The sequence below is a fragment of the Myiozetetes cayanensis genome, unplaced genomic scaffold (assembly GCF_022539395.1).
Source record: "Myiozetetes cayanensis isolate MyiCay16 unplaced genomic scaffold, myiCay2020 scf7, whole genome shotgun sequence".
Classification (NCBI taxonomy): domain Eukaryota; kingdom Metazoa; phylum Chordata; class Aves; order Passeriformes; family Tyrannidae; genus Myiozetetes; species Myiozetetes cayanensis.
Genome location: NW_026087964.1, coordinates 39,105,591 through 39,114,837, shown reverse-complemented (window position 1 = coordinate 39,114,837; position 9,247 = coordinate 39,105,591). Strand labels below are relative to the sequence as shown.

General features: G+C 36.9%; 1 long non-coding RNA gene across 1 annotated transcript in view; it reads right to left on the bottom strand.

Annotated features, from left to right (window-relative positions):
- LOC126652100 (uncharacterized) overlaps window positions 1-9,247 on the bottom strand; it is an 89,542-nt gene that overhangs the window by 18,430 nt on the left and 61,865 nt on the right. The window lies entirely within an intron of this gene.

The following is a 9,247-nucleotide window of genomic DNA, read 5'->3' as shown; positions in this document are numbered from 1 at the left end:
TCTGGGTCACACACAGAACAGTTTATTTACTGGAGTAAATGTGCTCAAGCCACATCTGTCTTGCTAACTAACTATCTAACGCTGTGCAAAGGGATAAAAAACCCAGAGGCTTAATAAAAGGTGAATGGACAGAATGTAACCAGAGTGAAATCATAGCTAATAGAGTGCAAAACAGTCTCTGGATAAATTTTCTAGGTCAGTTTTTGTACCATAGTGTGACAAAGTCAAAGAGAAAAGGGTTTTTACGCCTATACAAAGGAAAATATGGAGTTATAGATATATAATTCTAGGTTATATATGTATATATTATGTATCATGGATATTCCATTTAGGTGAACTTCATTCTATAACCAATTATAGGGTTATCCAACTAATATAAGGATGACCTAAATTCATCACTCTGATTGTTTTCCACATCTAATGTAGTGACAAGAGCCTGTATTTTTTTTTTTTTAAATATTGCAGTTAGAGGGTGGAAAAAAAATCCAAGAGAAAAACTTGCATTTATGCAACTAATTTTTGTAAATAGTCAGCTTGCTGAAAGCATTGCTGCAACAATTACATAGTAGTAGTGCTTGAATCACTAACAATTCAAGTGTTAATGACACAGTTTCATCCAAACAAGATGGTGAAGTAATTTCAAGTGAGTCAGTGAACCACCTGCGTTAACTACCAGGGGAGTAGTCTACATGTGAAATACTTATAAAAGCTTTTGAACTATCTATCATCCCTAGTGCCTTCTGTGAGCATAAAGCAAAGTAAATGTCACATTTTGTCCCTTATGACTGCAAAATGGTTTTAAAGATAGGAATTCATTTAGTATAGCACATGCATTTAACATTATGAAGTTGTATTTTATTCCTTCAGATGTAGGAAGCCCATTTCAAAATCACATTCCTGTAAAAGACATACTGAATTTAATATGATGAAACTTGACTGTAGATGACAGAAGATATTGTATTTGCTTATTTATTTCGTTTTACAATTTGCAGGTCATTTATGGTCCAAACTAAAATAACAAATCCAGATTTCATCCAACCTCTGTTCAAATACCTTGAAACAGATTTTAAAACCATAGTATTTTTCCCCTCCATTTAGGCATTGATAAATACTGAATCTCAACTGGGCTTCTGGGAAACCCTCTAGTCATTCCCCCATGCCCCAAAGCTGGAACAGCTGTAACCCTGTGTTATTCCTGACAGATGTTTGTCTCTTAAAAACCCCAAGTGACGGCAAGTCTACAGCATCCCCAGGCACTCTGTTCTCATGTTATTCTACACTGCCTGTGGAGTTTTTCCTAAATGTCTAATCTAAGTGTCCCTTGCCAGAGTTTAAACCCATTATTTCTTATCCTACCCTCTATGGAGATAAAGAATAGCTTAATTACTCTCTTTTTCCTTTTAATTCTCCTTTAGATATCTGATGCTAGTTATCATACTCTTCTGTTGTTTTCATGGTCTGCTCAGGAAAGGCATTGTTATTTGGCATCATTACAAAATGAGGAGGAAACATTTTCTGGTAATATTTACGTAATTATTGTCAAGGGAATAGTCTTTCTACTGTATCAGTTTTCACTGATATTTGCAATGGGATTATGTTAGGATAAATGATAAAAATGTTTATTTTTGTAATTCAACAGGGATAAAATAACTAAATAAAATAGTCTAATGGGAACAACTTCAAGACAGGAGACCGTTTAATTAAATTTTTGGGCTGCAGCTGGCTAAGAGTTTCTCTTCCAGTAAAACAGTACTCCTTGTGTTACCTCAACTGCTGCATGTTTAACAGCATGCTAAAGGAAATTTGAAGGTTCAAAACAAAGTGCAAGGACTATGTTTTACATGTGAGCGTGTGGGATCATGTGAATGTGCAGGGGGGGATGTTCTGAAAATGCTTCTGAAGATGTTTACTCCCCCGAGTGTACAGTCATGTCAGGTCTTTGTGTCCCTGGGAAAGAGTAGTATCTACGAGGACAATATTTGTTTCTACTGACTGATTCTCTGGTAACTGGAGCAACTCTCATAGTCAAATCTCCTCTCATTTTGGCTTATGTGGGAATCTTATGTCTGCCACTTGGGATCTAAGGCCTCTCGTCTAGGATAGCATTGTCAGCAGTAGCCTTGGAATCTTGAGTGTATTTGCCTCTGTTCTGTGCTGTCATAACAGACCCTTTTTTGTTCCAGTATGTTACAGATGAGACTACAATGCAGAACTCCAAGGTGAAGCCAGAATTAATTTTTACATTGCAAATTTCTTGCTTCTTCTGCCACTGTATTGCTTAGAGGAGTCCCTTATGGTCACATCACGTGTACCTACATGACAGGTGTTGGATGTCAAAAGACCACTGTTACAAAGATGTCTGTGAGTTCATACTGTCTACAAGTTTCAAAAGTCTTTGCTTAACTTTTATATTTATATTTCTGAGATTTTTTGAGAGGACTTGTCAAGATTTCTCCTGATGTTTAGGTTTCTGAGCTCATTCTTCACATTTCTTGAAATTTAGAGCCAGCTAAAGAGCCATCTTTCTACAGGTTGAGTAAATGAGTCATAACAGCCTTACCTTGTCTAATTTATAATTGTTATTACTTAATGATCTTGAAAGTAGTAAAATTAAAATTATAATAAACACCATACAGAGATTAAAGTCAGATGCTCAATAAAGTGTTTTAGTAACTTTACATTACAGAATATAATGGTCCATATAATTCTTTCTGATACAAGCACTACAGAAGCATTTGTCTTTTAAAGCAATTTTTAGAAGAAATCTTACTTACAGATAATATTGTAAAGAGAAGCCAGACGATTAATTTTAAAACAGGACATGGATTGCTGGGATTTTAGAGAGATAATATAGAATTAAACAACAGAATCATACTTTAGATTCCTCTCTCCCCCTTTACTTTAAGGGTAATACATAAGCCACTATTAAGTCTATATGAGAATTATGTGCCTCAAAGAAGAATTCCAAAAACCTGCAAACAGCAGAAACCTGCAAGAAATATTGTGATAAATGGAGCCTCTTTGTGGCCTCTGACACTTCAGCTCTTAAACCTACAGGTATTCTGGCAATAGTTGAACTTCCTCAGAAGAGCACAAGACAAGTCATAAGTGACATAAACCACTGTTACCCAGAATTTGAAGCCAAGTAGACAGACCTTGACAGGCTTGAGAAGCCTGTGTGAACCTCATGAAGTTCAACAAGGTCAAGTGCAAGGGTCAGGGCAATTCCAAACACAAGTACAGGCTGGGCAGAGAATGGACTGAGAGAAACTCTGAGGAGAAAGATTTATGTGTCGGTGGACAAAACGGTGTGTCTTGGCAATGTGTGCTTGCAGCCCAGAAAACCAACCACATCCTGGGCTATGTTCAAAGCAATGTGGCCAACAGGTTGAGGGAAGTGATTCTGCCCCTCTATTTTGCTCTGGTCAGACCCCACCTGGAGGCCTGCACCCAGGTGTGGGGTCCTCAGCACGAGAAAGACATGAACCTGTTGGAACAAATCCAGAGGAGGGACATGAAGATGCTCAGCAGGTTGTTGTACTTCTCCTATGAAGACAGGCTGAAAAGCTGAGGCTGCTTAAGCCAGAAAAGAGAAATGATAGCAGCCTTCCAGCACATAAAGGGGACTCACAGGAACGCTGGAGAGAGACTTCTTGCAAGGGGAAGAAATGAAAGGACAAGGGTGAATGGTTATATGCTGAAAGAGGGCAGATTTAGATATGATAGTTGGAAAAAATTCTTTAGTGTGAGGGTGATGAGGCACTGGAACAGATTGCCCAGAGAAGCTGTGAATGCCCTGTCCCTAGAAATGTCCAAGTCTAGGCTGCATGCAGCTTTGAGCAGCCTGGTCTAGTGGAAGATTCCCTGTCCATTGCAGAGGGGTTGGAACTATATGATCTTTATGGTCCTTTCTAACCCAAGCCATGATTCTGATTCTCATATATTAACTTCTAATTTTAGCAAGGTTTTTGCATTTGCCCATTTTTCTCATGGAAAAATGTTGTTGCAGGATTCAGTGGCTACTATAGTAAAACAAAACATTGAATTGTATGATGATGTATAGGTTGTAATTCTCAGTTTACAACATTACTTAGTTGTTTTTAAGACACTTTCCATTGAGAGATCTGTATCAGCGTCTGTGATCCAGGAGCAATGTGTAACTGAGGAAGCATTGCATTCACATGGTTCTTGGATACTATCTCACTTTCCTAATGTAAATATCACACCTAAAATTATTTTCACCCATTTTCCACCTATTGCTCAGAATGCAAGTGGTTAGGGAAACTAGATTTCCATAAAGTCCCTGATAACTGCATTTGACTGTGTTGCTTTCTGTAAGGGTATAAATAGTATCCTAACAAGATTTTATGGCTAATCTTGCATGGTAATTTTGAAATTTATTTACCTCAACACAGTATGTTTGAAATTGTATTTAAAGATTCATGTGGTGTTTATTCAGTTCCAGTAACAATTTAGTTTTCCACACAGCAGCAAGTCGTACTCATAAAAATAAGACTCATTTTAAACTATTGCCAGTGCACCAAATAAAATTTATGAACTTGTGTGTTTATAGTATGAGTGTTACTTATTTCTCTTAACCAAACAAAATGAAAAGCACTTCCACTAATACATATAGTGCTTTGTTTAAAAAAAAATCTCAAAGAAGACATAAGACCTTCCTTGAGCCTCAACTTTATTGAAAAAAAAATAACAGTTTATCACCACAGTTTTATTTGATTGTAAGAAAAAAATGTTTGAAATGAGAAAGTCCAAGTTTTAGTGCTCTTATTTGCCTATTAGGCTGGCACTACACTAGACTAAGAGTCTATGTCCTCATTAGCAGCTTGTGTATTTTTCTGCCAGAAGTGTCATATTTTAAGGCAGCAACCTAACAGAAACAAATAGTCCATTAATCCACACTAAAATCGAAGGTCATTGCTCTCAGACTTTGAGATTCATTTGAGATCAATTGAAGTTGAAACATATATCTGAAACACAATTGTAAAAGCAAACTGCTGCACTGGGCTATAAAGTCCCATGACTCAGAACTTGATCTTTTCTGGTCTTCTGCTACAATTTTTTGGGTGCTGAAATCAGAAACTAAAGATTAAGTGTAGCTTACAGAAGACAACCTCCTTCTGCCCTAAGGAATGAAAAAATGATTGCATATACATAAAATGCCTGACTTTTCTTGAATATAGAGTTTTAAATTATTTAAAAGGAAAGAAAAAGAAAATGAGCATAATATTATATATAGCTATGCTGTTAGCTGAGTTAAAACATCTCAGTTCCTGGTTTCCTTGTAATAAAGCACCAGAAAGAGGAGATCAGTGCCTGCTGCTCCTCTTCCCATCACAAGGAAGTTGTAGACTGCAATGAGGTCTCCCTTCACCTCCTCTTCTCCAGGCTGAACACATCAAGTTACCTCAACCTCTCCTCACATGGCTTTCCCTCAATGCCCTTCACCATCTTCATTGCCCTCCTTTGGACACTTTCTAAGAGCTTAATATCTTTCTTGTACTGTAGCACCCAAAACTGCACACAATATTCAAGGTGAGGCCACATCAGTGCAGAACAGAGCAGGACAATCCCCTCCCTCAACTGACTGGTGATGATTTGCCTGATGGTCCCCAGGACATGGTTGGCCCTCCTGGCTGCCAGGGCACAATGACTCATGTTCAACTTGCCATTGGTCAGGATCCCCAGGTCCCTTTCCATGGAACTGCTTTCCATCATCTCATTCCCCAGTCTGTACAAACATCCAGGGTTGCCCCATTCCAGGTGCAGAATTCTCCCCTTTTCCTTCTTGAATTTCATATGGTTGGTGATTGCCTAGTCCTCTCATTTGATGAGGTCTCTCTGCAGGACCTCTCTGCCTTTGAGGGAGTCAACAGCTTCTCACAGTTTTATGTCATCTGCAAACTTGCTTAGTATCCCTTCCAGTCCCACATCCAAGTCATTTATGAAGATGTTGAAGAGCTTTATAGAATCTGTGGGTCAAATATCTGAGACCATATCCAGCACTTTTCTGTACCATTCTGTGCATATTTGGTACTCATATATACTGCCTGTTAACCAAAAAAGCTTTTTTTTAATGTGATGAGCCTCACTACTGTTGTATAATGAGGATCATACTTGATTAAAATATCTTTTTTGCAGCTACATACAGCATCTGTTTCTTCTGCTCTCTGTCTCAAAATTCTCATGGAATCTGCTGTAATTGTTCATCAGACCTCCCAAAGCTACATTTAATGTAAAACAGTTCCACTAAATATCACTCATCTATTGGAAATGAATCTATTATACAATCCATGTGCAATGCCTGGCTGAATCTGAAGTAATAACTCCTTCCATACACAACAACAAACTTGACTGTAATTAGTTTCTTTATATAATATACTGAATTTAACATCATATCATACTCATGCAACTGCTCAGGTTAATGGTAAAAAAAACCCAAATCTGAATTCATGTAGATAACTACTCACTGCGAAGAGCAGATGCCTTGAAATGAAAAGAGTCAGACTTTATTTTAAGTCAGTCTCCAAATTTATGGTCTTAGGCAAGTTATTAGTATCTACACCAAATTTTACAATATGTGAAAGAGGGATAATGATGCCCAATGATTTAATAAAAATGTTTTTTGTTTTTATTTTACTGGAAATATTATTGTTGCTGTTCTTCAAGGAATAAACCTATCCCATGGAACTGTGCAGGTACTTCGAAGAACAGGGAACATGAATGAGAAGTTTTTAAAGAGTCCTAACAGAAGGTAAGTTAAATCTTCAAATATTTCAATCCCATTTCTGGGAATTGAAGACAAAAAGTGCCTTCTCTATGCCCACCAAAGGCATAGGTACATGAAATACAGATATTTCCTCAAAAAGATCTTTAAATGAAGAGTGATATTGCACCATTTAAAATCCTTGATCACTGATAGAGAATTTTTTGGTTTGTTGGCTCCTGAGTTTCAGTGACGTCAAGTGAGCTACAACTTACCATAATTTGCAAGTACCATCCCCTGCGTAAGTGGAACTTATACAGAGAAAATACAAATATCCAGATCACTCCTGCCATTCCTCTAAAAAAAGAAAAAAAAAAAGGAAAAACAAATGAAAATTACATGAAAAATAGAATCATTAAATTTGTAACATCATGATATGACACTTTAAATGAAGTTGGAAGCAACTCACCATCATACCTCAGCACTGGACCTGCAGTAGCGTATCTGGGACATGAAGAATCTTAGCAAAATTAGTTTACTACAAACCCAGGTGGGTTTTTAACTTCTTTTCAATCTCTTTTCTACTAAAAGGTGAAAGGAAATAAAGAGCTATGCCTGAAAAATATATTTCTTCTTACTCATCACTAAGCTTCTGTGTGGTACATGTCTACATAGTCCTAGAGAACAAAAGGTAGTGGAATGCAGTGCCATAAGTGATAGAAGCTCTTTATGGCACAAATATGACTGAATAATCAAACTATGAACAGATTATAAAGAGCACCCAAAAGTCTTTATTTACCTAAAAAATTAATTTTTAAATATGTATCTGATACTGGACCTGACAAAGGAACGCTGATTACCCTTAAGAGTTTCATTTGGTTCCTTCACTTGTAATTTTTAAGCTGCTGTTTAAATATTTGTCCAGAGAAGAAAATATTTGATGATTATATTGAGTAAAGAATATGTGCAGTAAATATTGTGTAAAGTGTATAGATATTTTAGGTAAGCAAAAGAATAGAATTTCCAAGAAGCATACAGCACAATTAACAAAAAAATTAACAACAAAAAAATTACTGGTTCTGTAGGTCAAGTATACTTGATTTTTATTTTCTGTACAGAAATTATGCATCCATGCAGTCTTCCAGCCAGACATCATGGGGCAATTAATTCCAAATATAAGCAATTCAAACAGAGCAGGGTTTTTTTACTATTTTTAAAGTTTCTAACTTCCCTGTGAAAATTGCAGAATTTCATATCTTGCCAGCTAAGTATTACAATAATATATGGGAAATCACAAAATCTTTTAGTCTTTCCACTGTATGTTTAGTTTCTCCCACCATTTTGAGAAACATCTGCATTAGTGATATTAAAAGCATACTTCTATAAAATTGTCTGTTTATTCTGTTTCCACGTTCTGATTATTATCAAAAGCAAGAGAATCGTAGAAAATATCTTCAGCCTTAAGGTTAGAGCACTGATAAAACTGATGTGTATCAAAGCCTATGAGACTCTTCTCATTTATTTCAGCAGACTCTGTTTGAAGAACTGTATCCAGAAGGATCTATGTATCTCTGAGTGACAATCCTTGTCACAACAAGGTTACAGCAGATAACTGACTGCAATTCTCATTTGCAATGAGTAAGGGAGGGAAGATTAGTCATTCTGGCTTTTACCATCCATCTTTTTAGAAGATACTAGTAGAAAGAAGTGTTATCATGAACATACAAAACCCACATGCGTTATTGCAGCTGCACAGAAAATATCAGTATTAAATTCCCTTGCACTTCTACCATGAGGTAATCAGTCTCAATAAAAATGATCTTCATGCAGCTACATTGTAGGAAAGGACATTTTTTCAGTAGTTAATTGACATTTAATTCTTAGTTTTGCAAGTAATTTTATGGAAAACAAGCTGTTTTGTGAGTGGGGGAGCTAGTGGAGCTGCATTTCCAACAGATTTGTGACTTATCACTTTCCTCCCATTTAAAAGAAATAAATATCTCGGGTCACCTTCTGATGCTTGTCGTCACCTTTTCTAAACTTCATCCCAGGATCCTCTGCTTCCTCTCCTGTTCCTTATATATCTTTCCCTGAGCTGTGCTGAGATTGGGTTAGAAATATTCACAGTGGGTAGGCATGAGGCTCTTAATCAGCTGGCTGATACTGAGTGAAAATGACTTTTCTTTTCTTTCCTGTTTCTCCGTAGATCAGGAGCAGGATCCTGCTGAGACCTCACCCCCTTTGTCAGATTTGACTCAAAATGGCTAATATATAAAAAAATTATTAGAGAGAGACAGACATATGATCATAGAAGGTGAATCATATCTCATTCTTCCCCTTTCCACCCCAAAACCAGAGAATGAATGTCAACCACAAAAGGCATCTCTGTGTTGGCTCACAATAACTTAGATCAGTGAAACAAACACCGTGCTAGACAAACAGGCTGCAAAGCTCTTGCAAAGCTTGTGCCCTTCAGCACAGCAATATTTTAGCTGACATGTACGACAGTTGCACACACACTGC